Genomic DNA, 19,757 nt, shown 5'->3' on the forward strand with positions numbered 1-19,757 from the left:
TACAGGCATGCGCCACCATGCCCAGCTCATTTTTTCTATATATATTAGTTGGCCAACTAATTTCTGATTATAGTAGAGATGGGGTCTCGCTCTTGCTCAGGCTGGTTTCGAACTCCTTATGTACAGCAATCCGCCCGCCTCGGCCTCCCAGAGTGCTAGGATGACAGGCGTGAGCCACCGCCCGGCCCTCGTATTGCTGATAGATGCATTTGTTCTACACGCACGTGACCACTTGTCTTCCCAGTGCTACCAAGGCCTTTGTCATTTGCTCTAGCAAAGCATTTACCAATCTTATTTTGCAATTATGTCTTCACTTGTCTGTCTTTCCACCAGAATGTGAGTTCTTTAATGGCAGGAACGCTCCTTATCTCTGTATCTTCGCTTAGCACCTGGCACAGTGCTTGGCTCATGGTTTATGTACAATAAATATTTGCTATGCAATAAATATTTGCTAAATGAATGAATGAGTCAGTGGCTAGGCACACAGAATTGTCTTTAACATTAACGTCTTTCTTAACCGGAAGCTATAGTAGAATGCAGATGTATGTGGCTACATTTTAATTTTTCCAGAAAGAATCAGAGAACTCATAAAAGAGACATATTTGCAACAGATCTTTTGCGTGTGTCAAATTTTGACACATTTTTGCACATTATCTTCACTCTCCTTAGCCTGGTCCTAAGGTCCAGGATGGCAGACATATATAAGCAGAGTATTTGGGGGGGGGGTAGGAAAACAAACACTAATTATTAAAAGTGTAGTGAGACAGGAATTGAGATTTTTTGTGGGAAGAATTTCAAACAGCTAAAGATAAGTTGACTCTTGGCAGATAATTTTTTTCAAGTTCAAATTCTCCACACATTCTGTCTGGAATACTTGGGTGATGTGATGGAAGTGCCATTGATAATGCAAACATAACCCTGTCAGAGCCGTGGTTCCCACCAGAGGAACTCTCAGCCTCTCCCTGTGGGAAGGGTCTTCATTCTCAGCAGGTCATGCTAAGGAGAAACAGGAGGGATGGGCGACAGGAGAAGAGCGTGGGAATGGGAAGGTTTTCTTTCTTGGGTAGACAAGATGGGCTGTTGGAAAGAGTTTTATTATTATTAGTGCAGAAGGGCACAGGGGAGTGCCACTAAAATGCTTTAAAAAAAAAAAAAAGAGTATTTCCACAGAGATGGTACTAGTTTGCAGTAGAAAAAAAAGAAAGAAAAGAAAGAAAATAAAAATTAAAAGAAAAATAAAAACAAGAAAAGACTAAAGCCCACACCGTCCTGTGTTGCAGAGGAGACAAGAGGAAAAAAGGACTCTGCAATATAATGTGAAAGATTGTCTGCGTGGGGCCAGAGGGCATCTCCGCAAAGATGCTTGCTTGTGTGTTGACTGGTGTCGCTCTGTGTTTATTGGGTTCGAAGCCCTGGCTGGTACAGAGACACGGGCAGCTGGGGCTTCAGACCAGGGGGAGGGAAGACTGTGAAGGGAAGTTTTAACTTTAAGAAGTACATTTATGAGGGCTTTTCAGGAAAAATGCTCAAGACAAACCTGAGATCCCCAGACACCCCTCTAACCCCAACATGTAATAATTTGTCCTTCTCATGGAAGCAAAACCAAGATCTATTTCTCTATCTGGAGACTGGCTGCAGATCAACAACAAAAGTATAGATTATGGGATATCTGCAGTTCTTCTTCCTTAATGTTCCTTGGTTTAAAATCCTTCTTGCTTTATATTGTTAGGGACCGGCTTCCTGCACCCCGCCAGGCAGACGAACAAAGACACCAAGGATGCAATCACTCAAGAGGAGCTTTATTTTCTGGCTAGCCAGGGTCCAGGCCCTAGAGTGCCAGCGCAGTGGCCGCTCTTACAGGCAAGGACCCCGACCTGAATTGCGGGGTGCCTTTTATCCCCCCCAAAGGGCCCTAGCAAGGCACAAACTAATTACGCGCTGGCCATGAGCTGACCTTTGAAGTGATTAATTTTCTTTGAATTCTGCGCGATCCCTGCGCATCCCACCTCCCTTTTGCCTTTCTTCACAACCCAAGAGATAACTGGAGGTATGAGTATAAACAGATGTGTGCTGTTCGCTAATTGCCTCACCCTGCTTCACACGAAGGGGGGGGAAATACCTTTCTTGTTGTGCCACTGAGACGCCGCCGAAGGGCCATCGAGGCGCCCCCACAATATATTTCAATTAAAAACCAAAAAACTTCCTAATAATAATAAAGTATTGTTACTGTGCAATCACAATTTTTTATTATTATTATATTTTTCTTTTAAGTTGGGGTCTTGCTGTGTTGCCCAGGCTGACCTCGAACTCCTGGGCTCAAGTGATCCTCCTGCCTCAGCCTCCCAAGTAGCTGGGGCTACAGGTGCCCACCACTACAGCCAGCTAATTTTTCTGCTTTTTGTGCAGACGAGGTCTCACTCTTGCTCAGGCTGGTCTCAAACTCCTGACCTCAAGCAATCCTCCTGCTTCAGTCTCACAAAGTGCTAGGATTACAGGTGTGAGCCACCCCACCCAGTGCAAACCTTCAATTTGTAAAAAAAAAAAAATGTGGTATCTGAAAAGTGCAATGAAGCAAAGCACAACAAAATGAGCTGTGCCTGCACAAACGAGCAAAATGAAGCATGGAAAGGATAGACATGCCCAAGGCCACGTAACTAGGAAACAGCAAAGCTAGATTCAAAGCCAGGTAGCTAGCTCCAGAGCCGCAGCACAGGGCCTACCTATGCTATACTGCCTTCGTTCTTACACTGCACACCCCATTTTACGATAAGCTCCACTTTAGGGAAGTGAGTGTTGTATCCAGTATTTAAACCCAATCATCTAGACTACAAACCTTATGCTCCACATGGATTTTCCCCCCCAGCAATCACGCCAAATGAGTATTACCCCTCAAAGTAGCCACCTTGGTAACTTACATGCTTATCTCAGGGGCCGTATTATCGACCCTCATTTGGAAATTATTTAACACATCGACTGCCAAACTATAAAAATTTTTTTTTCCTTGGAGCCACAGTGTTTTATTACAAAAACAGAACAAAAGCTTCAGAAACAAAATGATCCTTTCTAATGTAATGAAAAAAATTGTTATTTTTCATTGTTTTCTGTGCGTGAGTTATATGCAACTTGAAAAATAGTTCAAGCAGCTCCCAGGGTAAAGAGAGGTGTGAATTACATGTGCTTCAGGAGGCCCCAGTGTGGCAGTTTGGGGAGGTGGAGCCGAGTGGGAGGTGTTTGGGTCCTGGCAGAGGATCCCTCATGAATAGATGAATGACCTCCCTTGGAGCTGAGTGAGTTCTCTGTTAGTTCCCTCTAGAGCCAGTTGTTAAAAAGAGCCTGCACCTTCCTGCTCTCTCTCTTGTTCCTTCTTGCCACATGGTCTCTGCACATGCTAGATCCTCCCACCACAAGTGGCAGCAGTCTGATGCCTTCACCAGATGTCCAGTCTTGAACCTTCCAGCCAGCAGAATCATAAGCCAAATAAACCTTTTTTCCTTATAAATTATCCAGCCTCAGGTATTCCATTTTTTTTTTTTTTTTTGAGACAGAGTCTCACTTTGTTGCCTGGGCTAGATTGAGTGCCGTGGCGTCAGCCTAGCTCACAGCAACCTCAAACTCCTGGGCTCAAGCCATCCTCCTGCCTCAGCCTCCCCAGTAGCTGGGACTACAGGCATGCGCCACCATGCCCGGCTAATTTTTTCTATATGTTTTCAGTTGTCTGGCTAATTTCTTCTAATTTGGTCTGTAGTTCTTTTTTCTTAAGGTATCTTTGTTTGGTTTTGGAATCAAGATAATACTGGAATCATAAAATGATACCTCTTCTTTTATTTTCTGAAACAGTTTTTGCAGGAATGGAATCATTTCTTCCATAAATGTTTGATAGAATTCACCAGTGAGGCCATCTAAAAGGTTTTAAGTTACAAATTCGATTTCTCTAATTGATATAGGGCTGTTCAAGCTTTCTATTTCTTCTTGGGTGAGCTTAATAATTTATATCTTTCCCAAAATGTGTCCATTTCATCTAAGTGGTCACATTTAATGGCATAAAGTTATTCATAACAATAATGGACTATTATTCTTCCAATATCTCAAGGATCAGTAGTGGTGCCCCCTCTTTCATTCCAGATATTGGTGATTTCTTTTTTTCTTCAGTCAGGCTTGAGATTTACCAATTTTATTAGTTTTTTCAAAGGACCAGCTTCTGGCTTTATTGATTTTTCTTTTTCTTTTTTTTCTGTTCTCTATTTCATTGATTTCTGCTATTACTTTTATTATTTCCTTCCTTCTAGTTGCTTTGGGTTTAATTTACTCTTCTTTTTCTAGACTTTATTTTATTTTATGAGACAAAGTCTCACTCTTGCTGCCCCGGCTAGAGTGCCGTAGTGTCAGCCTAGCTCACAGCAACCTCAAACTCCTGGGCTCAAGCAATCCTTCTGCCTCAGCCTCCTGAGTAGCTGGGACTACAGGCATGTGCCACCATGCCCGGCTAATTTTTTCTATATATTTTTAGTTGGCCAATTAATTTCTTTTTATTTATAGTAGAGACGGGGGTCTCGCTCTTGCTCAGGCTGGTCTGGAACTCCTGATCTCAAACGATCCGCCCACCTCCGCCTCCCAGAGTGCTAGGATTACAGGCGTGAGCCACCGTGCCTGGCCTTTTTCTAGACTTTAAAGGTGAAAATTAAGATAATTAATTTGAGACTCTTTTTCCTCTCATAGGCTTTCAAAGCTACACATTTCCCTTTAAGTGTTATGTTAGCTACATCCCTCGAATTTTGATATATTGTACTTTTATCATTCAGTGCAAAATACTGTCAATCTGTCTTGTGATTTCTTCTTCAACCCAAGGAATATTTAGAGATGTATTGTTTAGTTTCCAAAAATTTGGGATCTTCCTAGTTATCTTATTGTTTTTAGTTTCTAATTTAATTTCATTGTGGTCGGAGAACAAATTATTTGATTTCAACCTTTTAAAATTTATTAAAACTTTTTTATGGTCCACAATATGGTCTATCCTGGTAAACACACCATGTGCATTTGAAAAGAATGTGCACTTTGCTGCTGTCTAGTGAAATGTTCTATAAACATCAATTAGGTCAAGGTGATTGATAGTGTTGTTCAGATTTCCTGTCTTTGCTGATTTTCTTTTAGCTTCTGAGAGACATTAAGATTTCCAATTATGATTGCTGACTTCTTCCTTTAACTCTATCAATTTTTGCTTCCTGTATCTCGAAGCTGTTATTGGACACCAATTTGTGACTTTCATGTCATCTTGATCAATTAGCTATCATCCTGACATGCCCTTCTTTATCTTTGGTAATACATTTTGTTTAGAAATCTATTCTAATCTGATACCAATATAGCCATTCCAGCCTTCTTGTGCTTACTATTTACATGATTTATCTTTTTCTATCTATCTATACTTGATTTCCTTCTGCCTTTATATTCAAAGTACGTCTTAGAAGAGGCTTATATTAGTTTTTTGGTTTTTTTTAATGGACTTTATTTTTTAAAGGAGTTGTAGGTTCAGAGCTAAATTGAGATGAAAATGCAGAGCATTCCCAAATACCCCCTACCTCTGACACTCACACAGCCTCCTGCTGTGACAGCTGCACCAGAGTGGCGCCTCTGTTACAATCAATGAGCCTGCACTGAGGCTTCCTTATCACCCAAAGCCCGCATTTTACATCAGGGTTTGCTCTGGGTATTGTACCTTCTATGAGTTTTCGCAAACGTATAATGACATGTTTCCACCATTATATTAATAGTATCCTACAGAACAGTTTCACTCTTCTAAAAATCCTCTGCGCTGTACCTGTTCATCCCTCCCGTCCTGCCAACCCCTGGCAACCACTGCTCTTCTTATTGTCTCCACAGTTTTGCCTTTTCAGAATGTCACATAGTTGGAATCATAGAGTATACAGCCTTTTCAGATTGGCATTTTTCACTTGGTAATATGCACTTAAGCTTTCTCTGTGTCTTTTCATGGCTTGACAGCTCATTTCTTTTTTAGCACTGAATAATATGCCATTGTCTGGGTGCATCACAGTTTAGCCGTTTGCCTACCGAAGGACATCTTGGTTGCTTCCAAGGTTTGGCAACTATGAATAAAGCCGCTATAAACATCCGTGTGCAAGTTATTGCATGGACATAAATTTTAAGCTCATCTGTGTAAATACCAAGGAGTGAGATTGCTGGATTATATGGTAAGAGTATGTTTAGTTTTGCAAGAACTGCCAAAACTGTCTTCCTAAGTGGCTGCACCATTTTGCATTCCCAGCAGCAATGGATGAGAGTTGCTGTTCTACATCCTTACCAGCATTGGATGTTGTTAGTGTTTTCAATTTTGGCCATCCTATTAGGTGTGTAGTGTTCTCTCATTGTTGTTTTAATTTACAATTCCCTAATAGCATAAAATGTTAAACATCTTTTTGTAAGTTTATTTGGCATTTGTATATCTTCTTTGGTGAGGTGTTAAATTTGTTTTTGTATCTATTTAAAACCAATCATCTATCTTAGTGTTTTAATTAGATTGTTTAGTTCATTAACTTTTAATGTAATTATTGATATGGTTGGGTATGGGTCTATCATTTTTGCTTTGTTTTCAGTTGTCTCCTCTGACATTTATTTCTCCATGTCTCATTTCTCACCGTTTAAAAATTACTTAATATTTTAAAAATTATTCTATTTAAATTTTCCTAATGCTTTTTAGCCATAGTCTTTGCCTTATGTTTAGTGGTTGATCTATAATTACAAAATACATCACAGCCCATTCACAATAGATAATGTACTTCTTCATGTAAATTCTACAGCTTAAAGGTACAATTTCTTAAATACAAAATTTATCAGAAGGCGTTAACAGGTAAATGAGTATGTTAAAGGAAAGAATAAGTAAACGTTAAGATAGGTCAATCAAAATTACTCAAAATTGATACCAGAAAGGAAAAAGATTTAAAATAAGATGGACAAAATCTCAAGGACTTGTTAAATGATATCAGACAAACATACATGTAATTGGAATCTCAGAAGGAGAGAAGAAAATGGAGTAGAAAAAATATTTGAAAAAATAACAAAACACTTCCCAAACGTAATAAAAATCAGAAATTTGCAGATACAAGATACTAGATAAACACTAAGTAGAATAAACATGAACTCTACTCCAAGATACATGGAAGTCAAACTGATATAAATCTTGAAGGCAGAAAGACAGCAATAAAGAAAAGCAATTTCCATTGGATTCTTTATTGTATCTATTCTCTGCTGAAACGTCCCATTTCTCTGCTGAGATTATGATTCATCAAAAACAAGTTTTTTTTCTTAATTTTTAAAAATTTCACTGAAAATAGCTATAAAGTCCTTTAAAACTACAAAAACACTTTAAAACCCTTGCCTTTTTTTTTTTTTTTTTTTTTTTTTTTGAGACAGAGTCTCACTCTGTTGCCCAGGCTAGAGTGAGTGCCATGGCGTCAGCCTAGCTCACAGCAACCTCAAACTCCTGGGCTCAAGCGATCCTCCTGCCTCAGCCTCCCGAGTAGCTGGGACTACAGGCATGTAGTCCCATGAGCTGGGACTACAGGCATGTAGCCACCATGCCCGGCTAATTTTTTTTATATATTAGTTGGCCAATTAATTTCTTTCTATTTATAGTAGAGACGGGGGTCTTGCTCTTGCTCAGGCTGGTTTCGAACTCCTGACCTCGAGCAGTCTGCCTGCCTCAGCCTCTCAGAGTGCTAGAATGACAGGCATGAGCCACCCCACCCGGCCTGGACTATTTTTAAAGATCAAAGAATACTAAAAATATTTTGCTATGGGCCCTGAGGGCAATTTTAAGGAATAAGAGCCAAAGGAGTTGGGCAACTGGAGCATCACTGCACAGCTGGGATAAGTTTGCAATCTCTCAAGGTAATAGAGACCAATATTTCCTAATATCTGTTCTCTCTCTCTCTCAGTAAAACAAGCAAAACAAGAAACAACCCAGGTTTTTAGCCAGGCATGTGGCTACTGTGAACAAAAACTACATCTCCCAGTCTCTATGACACCCAGGTGTGGCCCTGTTACTAAGTTTTAATCAATGGGATGAAATAGAAGTGTGGAGTTCAACTTCCAGGAGGGACAATTAATGGGGAATGGAGAGGTGACACCTTTTTGGGCCCTTTTCTTCCCCCTGCTGGCTAAAATGCTGATGGATAGCTGAATGCAAGTAGCTGTAATTAATCTTGAGGTAAAAGCCATGTGCTGAGGTTGCAGGAGCCTGAATCCCTGACACCACAGAGCCTTTGAACCTGCCCTGGACTGCTCACCTATAGATTTCTTTTATGTGTGGGAAAAATAAATTCATATATCATTTAGGCTGGGCACAGTGGCTTACACCTATAATCCTAGCACCCTGTCCAGAGGCCAAGGCAGGAGGATTGCTTGAGGCCAGGAGTTCGAGACCAGTCTGAGCAACATAGTGAGACCCCCCACCTCCACAAAAAAATAGAAAAATTAGCTGGGCATGGTGGTGAGAGCCTGTAGTCACAGCTTCTCAGGAGGCTGAGGAAGGAAGATCGCTTGAGTCCAGGAGTTGGAGGTTGCTGTGAGCTATGATGCTGTCACTGCACTGTAGCCTGGGCAACAGAGTGATACTCTGTTTCAAAAAACAAACAAACTAACAAACAAAAAAAACTTATATATCATTTAGCCACTGTTATTTTGAGTTTCTATAAGATTCAGCCAGATCAAATCCTAATCAATACTCTGACCATTACACTGGGGAGAAAAGGAGTTCCATTATCTTGTAGTCAAACCACCTTTACTTGCAAGGACTGTATTACTTGGCAGCCTTGCCTGCAGCCGCTCCACCCTGCTCCATAAATAAGGAGTGCTGTGTAAGCAGTCCTAACCCTGACACTTCCCAGGCCTCAAGTTCATCTCCATCTGGAACTGTCCATAAAACCGTCCCCTAAGCTCCCACCCCAGCCATTATTGCCAAGCAGATCCACCCCTATTCCAAATAAATCCCCTCTGGCAGAATGTTTCCATCCTCTTCCCCCTCAAAGCTGTCCTGAGTTATTAGTGCATTCATTCATTCATTCATTCATTCATTCCACAAATGCATATTGAATACCTGCTTGGGTATCTGTCTTGCTCTGAATTCATCTTCGCGAAGAGGTTGGATGAGACGGGAGTTTTCCAAATTGTGCTACCAGCCACCAGATGACGCTCCCATAAATCCAAACCCTCGCTCACTCCATCTCCCATTATTGTTCTGGCACCACCTGAACACAACACAATTCAAAAATAGGAAGCCGATTCATAGAATAGAGCTGGGAAGGCCCCAAGAGGCCATCTAGTTCCGCCCTCCTATGTGAATATAAGAAGGCAGAGGCCCTGAGGTGGCAGACTACGGTAGAGACCTGCCCGAGGTCACGCAGACAGTGGCCCGGCCAGGAGGAACCTGGACTCAGATTTCTCCACCCCCACCCCGTCCTTTGTTCTTTCCTGGATCATTCTTTCCTTCATTCGGGCTTAATGTAAATACAAAGATTATATGTCTGTTATTTTCGTTAGAAAACTTTTTACTTTAAAATCCATCCCAGTTATCAAAGAGAGGATTGTCTTTGCATTTGTACTCTGAACACGCCAGCCACCAAGTCCAGCGCCTTTTCTCTGGCCTTGGAACCCCTGGGACCTGGAGAATTAAGTCAGGTGAGAGTCACATGCTTACTTGCAAGGCAAGTCTGCAGAGCCAGCTTCCAGCCAAATGCCCTTTGCCTAAGGCTTGTTCCCACAAACTTCTCTACAATTCCACCAGCCACTGTATGGGCGACTATTCTCCAACGCCTTGTGCTAGCAAAGCCGAATTCTGGCCAAAAACCAACAACAACAACAAAAAAAACAAAACAAAAAACTGTCTTTGTTCCGGTTTCAAGGTGATGCGACTGTCACTTATAATAAGTAGGCAGCTTCCAGAAGACATCCAGGGCTCCAACCTTCGACCTTGCTCTCCTGCTGTGAACACAGCTGCCAGTGCCGCTTCAGTCTGCAGTTTCAGCAGGAGGAACAAAGCACTTGTTTTTCATAAGCTTCTTTTGTTTTGTATTTCATTTACTTGTCATTTCTATTCCTACATAATGGTGTGCCCTTTATGAGTGTTTTATTGAATTTTTTTTTTAAAGCAGGCTATTTTTTGTGCCCTGTCATTGTTTTCAGAGACAAAAATCTGCCCAGAATTCATACATCCTGGACTTAGTGACCCACAAGTGCCTTCTTGAACTTTCGCTACCTGTTTGGGTCTCATCCAGCTTTGGGGGAGTGACCTGGAACAACCTTTGGGTATTTAAACAGGATTCTAAGCCCACTGACCGGTCCGGGGTGTGGCAGGGTGGGGACAACCCATTCACCAGTGTTTTATCTCCACTCTCCACCCAGCAGGTTCTGGTTTTGGTCATTCCACCGAGAAGAGCCAAAGTGGACAGAAAAAACAGAAGGCTGGCAAGAATCCCGAGGGCCTGGGTTCAAGGAAGCGCTTCAGTTTGTGAGCCTTTGGAATTAAAACCAGTATGCACAGTTTATTGTGTAAAAATAGCATCATGGATATAAAAAAAAACCACTACTGTTCTCCAGCTGGGCAAACAGGGTCTATGAAGCCTGAAAACGCTGCAAAGAAGCAGCAAACATTCAAAGGAAATCTCTAAAGGCAGACAAAGTAAAACAAGTTCTTTTGGCTTAGAAGTTAAGGCTGTCCTTAGAGGCCATGTAGAGACCTTAATTATTTACCTTAGGACACTCGGGAGCCAGAAATAGCTGCCAAGTTGCAAAAAAAAAACAAAAACAAAAAAAACCAACAAACAATAAAAGCAGGCTTTTAACCTCAAGCAGATTAAATAAAAGGTAGAACAAAACACCAGAGCCATTCTTTCTTCAGGAAGCCTGAAAGTTTTCTATTTTCCTGCAGGGAAAGACCAGAACTGCAGGGGAATGACTCTGCAGCTGCCCGTGGAAATCCAGGGCAACCACGAGCAAGGGAGTTAGGAGGGAAGAAAATAAAAATGTCGTTTCTTGCCAGGTGTGGTATGTGCATAGATCAGGAGCAAGTGCTGCTGTTTTGCTTTCTCCGTGTTACAAGGAGGGAACACTTCAGACAAGGATTCGGCTTGTACAGTCTTAACTTTGAAAGTTTCCAGTTTCTTGCTTGTAGTCACAAACTTTTTATTGATATCTATGTTCAACTCCTTGATCCATATTGCTATGGGTGCTGTAACCACTTTTTTTTTTTTTTTTTTTTTTTTTTTTTTTTTTTTTTTAGCATCTAGGATCTAAAAGGGTGTGGACAGCAGAAGTGAGAGCCACAGACATTGTCTTCTAGCTCCTCTGCCCCTCTACAAATGGTCCCTGGGCAAAAGGAGGTGTTCTGACATAACAGGGTGTATGTAGACAGTCAATGCAAGAAGGAGGCCGAGGTCTGAGCAGGGTGGGCTGAATGTGAGCAATGGAATACCTGGGTTCGCTGAACCGAAGCAGGATCAGGGGCGGTCACAGGACCCAAGAACTGGAAGGAGCCAGTGGGAGCCTCTGGTCCCAAATCCCACCCAATGGCAGATCCTCTGCTCAAGACTCCTGACCAGTGGCCCGCCAACCTCTGCCTGGAATTTCCAAAGATATTTCTGGCACGCCCAGAGTGGCAGCACTCAGATGCCTGTGCAAGAAAGGATTTAGCAAGCAAGCTGCAAGGAATGTGGTTAGCTGATAACCGCCAGCTGTCCGTGCCTCCGTGGTCTGTCTCAGCTCTGGTGACATCTTCTCTGGCAGTCCCCAGACGGTGGCCTAGCAAGGCAGCAGTACAAAGGCCTGGCCATCGTTGCCCAAGAGGGGACTCCGGGAAGGGGCAGTCTTTGCTTTGGAGCTCCCCACGAGGCCGGCTGAGACTTTGGCAGACCTGCACCACAGCCTGAAGCTCTCCTGCCCAATCTTGCTTTCGCTCCCTTTTCTTCCCCAGGTGTTGTTCCTCAAGAAGCCTTAACACGTGAAGCACAGGGGACTTTCTACGGCATGAAACTGTTCTAGGTGATATGATGACGGTGGAAACATGACATCTGTCAAAACCCATGGAACTTTATAGCACGGATGTACGCAAATTAAAGAAAAGTCATTTAGGAGGGTCAGGGGATCCCTGGATGGAATGCAGACTGGACAAAATAATCTAACCGAATCACAAATGTACGAAACAACCTCACTAAAGATAGCGTAGGGAGAACGATGCTGACTCGGGTGCCTTTGGGAACGAGTGGAGTCTGTTAAGAGGAAAGGCAAAAGAAACTGCACATAAGCACTACAATCTACTTGATGAAGGTGTTTCCCATAGGGGCGCATGCTGACAATTCTAATACCATTATACATGTACACTGCAATCAAACGACTAAAACAGTGGATGGCAGGTGGTGGGAGCCACGTTTCTCACTGTTGGAGAAGTTACAAGTAAGCAAGGGGAGGTCTAGACTGATCCTGTAGTCAAGGCTTAGAGTTGGAGACATCAGTACAATATAAATCCATGTTTAGCTTAATATATATATATATATATATATATATATATTTTTTTTTTTTTTGGAGACAGAGTCTCACTTTGTTGCCCAGGCTAGAGTGAGTGCCGTGGCGTCAGCCTGGCTCACAGCAACCTCAATCTCCGGGGCTCAGTGATCCTACTGCCTCAGCCTCCCGAGTAGCTGGGACTACAGGCATGCACCACCATGCCCAGCTGACTTTTTGCATATATATTTTTAGTTGGTCAATTAATTTATTTCTATTTTTGGTAGAGACGGAGTCTTGCTCAGGCTGGTTTCGAACTCCTGACCTCGAGCAATCCGCCCGCCTCGGCCTCCCAGAGTGCTAGGATGACAGGCGTGAGCCACCGCGCCCGGCCTACCTTAATTGTTAATGGGGTTTGGTCAAGGGCTTTTGAGATGGCGAGGTTATGCCGTGGACCTTGAATACAATCCTAAGCACCATTATCAAGGGAAGCAGAGGAAGAGCTCTCCAAAGAGGAGGAGGCAATGTGACTCTGAGGAGGTAAGTAGTGAAGCAGTGTGGCCACAAGGAGTGCTGGCAGCCACCAGAAGCCGAAAGGAGCGAGGCCCGGACTGTCTCCCGCGGCCTCCGAGGGAGCACGGCCCTGCTGACACCTGTCAAGTGCAGTGACGCTGATTTTGGACTTCGGGGCTCCAGCACTGTGAGAGAATACATTTCTGCTGTTTTAGGGCCACCAAGTGTGTGGCCACTTGTCACAGCAGCCACGGGACACCAGCACACCCACTTCCCAAAATTCAGGTACCTCTTCCTTTCACACAGACTCTTCTCTTTCTTTCTTTCTTTTTTTTTTTTTTTTGAGACAGAGTCTCACTTTGTGGCCCAGCCTAGAGTGAGTGCCGTGGCATCAGCCTGGCTCACAGCAACCTCAATCTCCTGGGCTCAAGCGATCCTCCTGCCTCAGCCTCCCGAGTAGCTGGGACCACAGGCATGCGCCACCATGCCCGGCTGGTTTTTTCTATATATATTAGTTGGCCAATTAATTTGTTTCTATTTATAGTAGAGACGGGGTCTCGCTCTTGCTCAGGCTGGTTTCGAACTCCTGACCTCGAGCAATGCGCCCGCCTCGGCCTCCCAGAGTGCTAGGATGACAGGCGTGAGCCACCGTGCCCGGGGCCCAGATTCTTCTCTTTCGATAGTAAACAAAACCATCCCTGCGTGTCAGCCAGGATGCTGGCAGGTAACCCTTTGCAATCCGAGAGTTCAATAAAGGGCCTGTTTACAAAAGTCTGAGCAGGGTTTGGGAGACAGCAAGAGACGGTGCAGTAGCCCAGGGCCTGGGGTCAAGGGGGAGGGGGGGGAGATGCTGTCACTGTCCCGGGCCTGAAGCGCCAGGCTGCTGATGGGAGGTGTAGCCTTGAGTCGGAGGTCGCGGCCAGCCCGCGGCAGCAGCAGCAGGAAAGGAGCCAGCGCAACTGCAGACAGCTTTGGAGAGGTGGACTAAAGATATAAGACTAAAATTTTTTAAAAAGAAAAAAAGAAAGGAGCGAGCGCAGCAAACCCTTCCCAGTGTGCTTCCCTCCCTCTGACTTCCCTCTGCGTGCGCCCTCCACTAGCTGGATCCAACCGGAAGCCAGAGAGGCGAGGGAGCCGGCCGGCCAGCCTCCTGGGCACAGCGGAGTGGAGACGGCGCAGGGACGGGTCATAAGCGCCAACGGCGACACCCAGCACCCACGGAACCGGTTCCTTCTCGAGACTGTCCACACACGCCAGCTTGGCTTTATGAAACTCTGTGACCCTGGGCAACTCACCGCCTCTCTGGGCCTCATTCTCCAAAGCTGGAAGACGAGAGGTTTGGGACAGAGAGCGAGATCCCCCCCAGCTCCGGTGCTCGCGATGTCAGAAGCGGACTGAACGCCTTCCCAGGCTGGGCTGAGGCCTGCTCAAGTCCCGACAGCTCCTCACTTCCTGCAGCGCACGTGCCTGGCCCTTCCCCTGCAGAGACATGTCTCCGCGTCTGTCCAAGCGCGCCTTGTGCGACGGGGCCACTCCAGGACAGGGGCAGGCTGTGCTCACGTGCGGCGCGGGCGTGCTGGGAAGGGAACGGTGACGCGCTGACAGCCAGCCTCCAGAGGCGGGGAGGCGGCCAGTGGGCGCACCTGCGTGTTCCCTGGAGAGAATTCCAGGGTGCCTCGGCAGCTGGCCACAGCCGGGGCAGCCCTCGGGCCGGCAGACCAGTCAAAGCCTCGGCTGCCAGCTGCCTCACAGGTGGTAATGATTAGCCAGAAAGTCAGACTGTGGAAAGTTCCAAGGGTCCAGGAGAGTCCGGTGTTGAACAACAACTGAGCCCTGCTTTGCCCCGTTGGTGCCTTTTGTTGTGTGTTGTGTCTGCTTTTTTCAACGCTCTGGCCTGCTAGTATCTCTTTGGAATCTCCTTTTCAAAACAGAGGGTGAGGCCGAGAAGAGAGCACCTTCGCTGCCTCCCCAGAGCTGAGGGCGCAGAAGGTACAGAAGCCACCTCCTCTCCCCACCCTCATATGTCTTGTGTGGGCTGGGTAAGGGGACAAGCTACAGACTTTTCTATTTTTTTTTTTTTTTTGAGACAGAGTCTCGCTCTGTTGCCCAGGCTAGAGTGAGTGCCGTGGCAAGTCAGCCTAGCTCACAGCAACCTCAAACTCCTGGGCTCAAGCGATCCTCCTGCCTCAGCCTCCCGAGTAGCTGGGACTACAGGCATGTGCCACCATGCCCAGCTAATTTTTTCTATATATATATCAGATGGCCAATTAATTTCTTTCTATTTATAGTAGAGACGGGGTCTCACTCTTGCTCAGGCTGGTTTCGAACTCCTGACCTCAAGCGATCCGCCCGCCTCGGCCTCCCAGAGTGCTGGGATGACAGGCATGAGCCACCACGCCTGGCCAGTAACAGACTTCTCTCCCTTCCCTCAATCACCTCCCCCCTCCCCCCAGTTAATAAATTAGGACCCTGTGTAATGACTGCTGGGCCCCAAGGAGTGCTGTTTTATAGCATGTGATGCGGCCAGGAGGGCTAAGGAGGACCTAGTTTCCGAAATCCTTAAAACCCTCCCCAAACTGCCAACTAACTCCTAAAGTCCACTGCCGCCCTGTTTCCAGCAAAACAGCTGATTCTTGTTATAAACGCACCCACACTTGGGCGGCGTGCACTGTCACAGGGCCCGGTGGGCGAAGGGCCTAGAGGCGTCACAAGATGAGGGAGGAAGGGGACTGGAATGTGGGGATGGCCGAGCAGCAGGCGGAGGGAGAGCCTCGGCCGCCAGGGAAGAGAGCAGGACAAGAGAAGGGGCTCTGGGCACTGAGGCATGGCATCTCACACTTCACACCGTCGCCTGCAGCTGCCCCTGTTGGGTTGATGCCATAACTGACCTGAAAGTTCAGGCAAGCAGCATCCCCAACAGGTAGCACGTCAAAAGCTTGCGACGCGGGCCCTGGGACCCTCTGGAGGGAGCCCGCCTTTCCAGCCGCGGAGCAGGAACCACTGGGGACTGCGGAGGGAGCCTGCCCGGGAGCCCACCTGCTCCAAGCGCATCTCCTGTTCGCTGTCACCGGGGAGCCCAGACGTCTCCCCGCAGAGCTGCACCAGCGCGTGGATTTACTAGCCACTTTCAGACGGTCTGCTAAAATCGAGCAACGGTCAAAGGGGGTTCTGATGGACAAAAAATAAATAAATAAAAAATAAGAGGATCAATTCTGGATATGGGATACTGAGGGTATCAGAGGCGGAGCAGGGCCGGGTGGGGAGTCCACAGCGGAGACCTCCCCTGTCTAGTCAGGGAGGGAGGAATGGGGTGCACGGAGAAGAGCCGAGAAGACAACTTGCTTCCGGACCATGCCCACCCACACCTGCAGCCCAGCCACCTGGGGCAGTTCCCTTGCGGAGAGGATGCAATTGTGCAGCGCCCCCTGCCGGGCGCCCTGTGCACCTTCCTGCCCTGTTCTCCAAAGTGCCCCAGAGTGCGGCGCTCAGGCGCTCAGACGTGGGGTGGGGTGGGAGGGGGGTATGGCTGGGTCCATCAACTTCCACACACAGTACTCTTCAAACACACACACAGAAGTGGCTCAAGTCAGGGAGGATTCGATTCACTAGAACTATAATGTCAAGTTTGAGCACCCACGCCCCGATGAGAGCATCCTGAATTAGAGTCCCAACTCCAGCACTTAGCAGCTGCCTGCCGATGTGCACCCCACCTCCTCCTCCAAACCCTGCCACCCTCACGTGCAGACTGGGATGACAGCAGTGCTCACCTGGCGGGCAGGCCTGAGGACTGAACAAATGAAAGAGGCACAGGAAACACTCAGCACAATGCCTGGCTAGTAGTAGGAGGTGCTCAGTCAGCACCAGTCATTGATTTATTTCTCACCTACTGGGACTTCCAGTAAGAGCTGGCAAACGGACGCGCACTAGCTTCACGATCACTATCCATTTAATCCAGACTTAGGCTGTGCTCGCAAATTTGTTCTTTGAGGAAGCCAGAACATTTCTTTTGTAAGTCATGATCTTCTTGCTGTGTGCTTTTTTCTGTCAGCTATATTTAGGTCTTAAATTTTATATCTCAATTTAAAATCCTTCCAAAAGTACAAGGGGTTCAGCCAATTCCATTTACACACACACACACACACACACACACACAAAAAACCACTCAAGATTGTTTTGTTTTTTTATAACAATAGGTCAAAGGAGGGACTAATTTCTATTACTACAAAGGTAAATAAATTATACTTACTCCATTTAATCGGAGGATCTAATTTGGCAACTAATGACTAGTTTTCCAGCTTTATGTCTTTAACCTCTGGGAAGACACCTAAACTCTTTCCTGTAGGGGCTTGGCTGTCTCTTGGGGCCCTTCATAGCTGGGGGTCCAGGCCCAATCCTCCTCCCCGGCTCAAAGTGAAATGACAGTACATTTGCTGGTATCCATTTTATAGTTTCAAACACCAGCTACTTCTTACTTCCAGACTGCCACCCAGCTGCTTTTCCTTAGGTTAATTCAACAACCTCTTTTACACACAATAACATATTTGTCCTTTGGTTTTTTTGAGACAGAGTCTCGCTTTGTTGCCCAGGCTAGAGTGAGTGCCGTGGCGTCAGCCTAGCTCACAGCAACCTCAATCTCCTGGCCTCAAGTGATCCTCCTGCCTCAGCCTCCAAGTGGCTGGCACTACAGGCATGTGCCACCATGCCCGGCTAATTTTTTCTGTATATTTTAGTTGGCCAATTAATTTCTTTCTATTTTTAGTAGAGACGGGGGTCTCGCTCTTGCTCAGGCTGGTTTCGAACTCCTGACCTCGAGCAATCCGCCCGCCTCGGCCTCCCAGAGAGCTAGGATGACAGGTGTTAGCCGCCTGGCCAACGTATTCATTGAGTGCTTACTATATGCCAAACACAGTTCTAAATGCTTTATGTGGATTAAGTCATTTTATCTTCATAATAATCTTTGTGAAATAGGTACTGTTATTATCAATATCACCCCTCTCCATGGGAAGCTAAGGCACAGAGGGTTATGTCATTTGCCCAAGATGACCTAGCCAATATGTGGCAGAGCTGAGACTGGAACCCAGGCAGTTTGGCCACAGAGCCTGGCTCTTTCCTGTTAAACCACATGACCTCTCAGACAGGAAGTGAAGTTTATCAGGGATGCAGTTTGGACAGAAATCCCAGCGCCACTTAATCACAGGGGCGCTCTTCCTTCCATAGAACATTCTGTCCCGGCCCTGGGACTCTGCTCCTCCCAGACTGTTCCCCGGGGGCATTGTTCACTAAAACAGGAAAGAACCACACTCACAACAACGATGTCAAACAGGCTGCGGAAATATCCAGGGCAGTGTGGTGGCTCAGAGGCAGGAGGATGGGGCTCCAATCCTCCCTTTGGCACTAACTGGCTGGGCGCCCTCGGGCCAGTCACTCAATGTCCCTCCCTTTGGATCCCACCTGGCAGAGTGGGGACCACACCGAGAGCCACTGTACAGGGCTTCCGTGAGGATGACAGGAGCTAACCTGCGTAATGCGGTCAGCATAGCGCCTGGCTCAATAAGTGAGCTGTTAATCGTTAAGGAAGATCAATAATTAGCTACGATGAGCGTCGACCACATGGCCCATAACCGAGAGCTCAGTGGAGAAGGGCACGTTCGGAAGAGAGGCGGCGAGAGGCCAGGTTGTAACATAAGCTCTTTGGGGCTCTGCCCTTTGTTAAGTCCCTGCAGGCTGCCCGAGCTGGCCCAGCCCAGTCCCCCGAGCCTGGCTGGCACGCCACCTCCAGTGGTCCCTGGGACAGGAGTTGATCATTAAAGGAGGCGGGTGGGAGGGCAGGGCCAACTGAGAGCCTAGACAGGGGAAGTGAGAAAACCTCTGAACACCAACTCCGTCCCCGTCCCCCCCCCCAGCAGTCATTTTCAACGCAGGCCAGCAGTTCTGAAAATGTTTTAACAATTCTCTTTCAACAAAAAACCTCAACATAAAAGTCAGGTAAGTGGCCGGGCACGGTGGCTCACGCCTGTCATCCTAGCACTCTGGGAGGCCGAGGCGGGCAGATTGCTAGAGGTCGGGAGTTCAAAACCAGCATGAGCAAGAGCGAGACCCCCGGTCTCTACTATAAATAGAAAGAAATTAATTGGCCAACTAATATATATATAGAAAAAAAAATGAGCCGGGCATGGTGGTGCATGCCTGTAGTCCCAGCAACTTGGGAGGCTGAGGCAGGAGGATCGCTTGATCCCAGGAGTTGGAGGTTGCTGTGAGCGAGGCTGACGCCACGGCACTCACTCTAGCCTGGGCAACAGAGCAAGACTCTTGTCTCAAAAAATAAATAAATAAATAAAAGTCAGGTAAGGGCGGAGCACCTTGGTGGCAGTGGGAAGAGGAAGCCCCTAAGGGCATCCATGGGCTCCATGTGAACTTCTCCCCAAAGGGGACCCCGAGACCCTTTGGGAGATCAATGATGTCTTTGTCGCAGCCCTAAAGACGTTTTCTAAGAGAAACGAGCGTACCTAAGATGTGAACGCCGCCTGCAGGGAGCTGAGTCCAGTGGGAAGGCAGCCACAGCCTCCCCTGGCTGACAAGGTGCAAGTCCTAGCAGGGCCCCGCTGCCACCTCCTGCAGAACTCGCAGGCTGTCCAGGTGAAAGGGATCCCTCGGCGGCTACACTGCACCCTACAGTGACCAGGAAGAGCGTGCCCGCACTGGGCACCTGCCCCAGTACAATCATCTTCCAAAATTAATTT

Source organism: Microcebus murinus, chromosome 24 (genome assembly GCF_040939455.1).
Source record: "Microcebus murinus isolate Inina chromosome 24, M.murinus_Inina_mat1.0, whole genome shotgun sequence".
NCBI lineage: Eukaryota > Metazoa > Chordata > Mammalia > Primates > Cheirogaleidae > Microcebus > Microcebus murinus.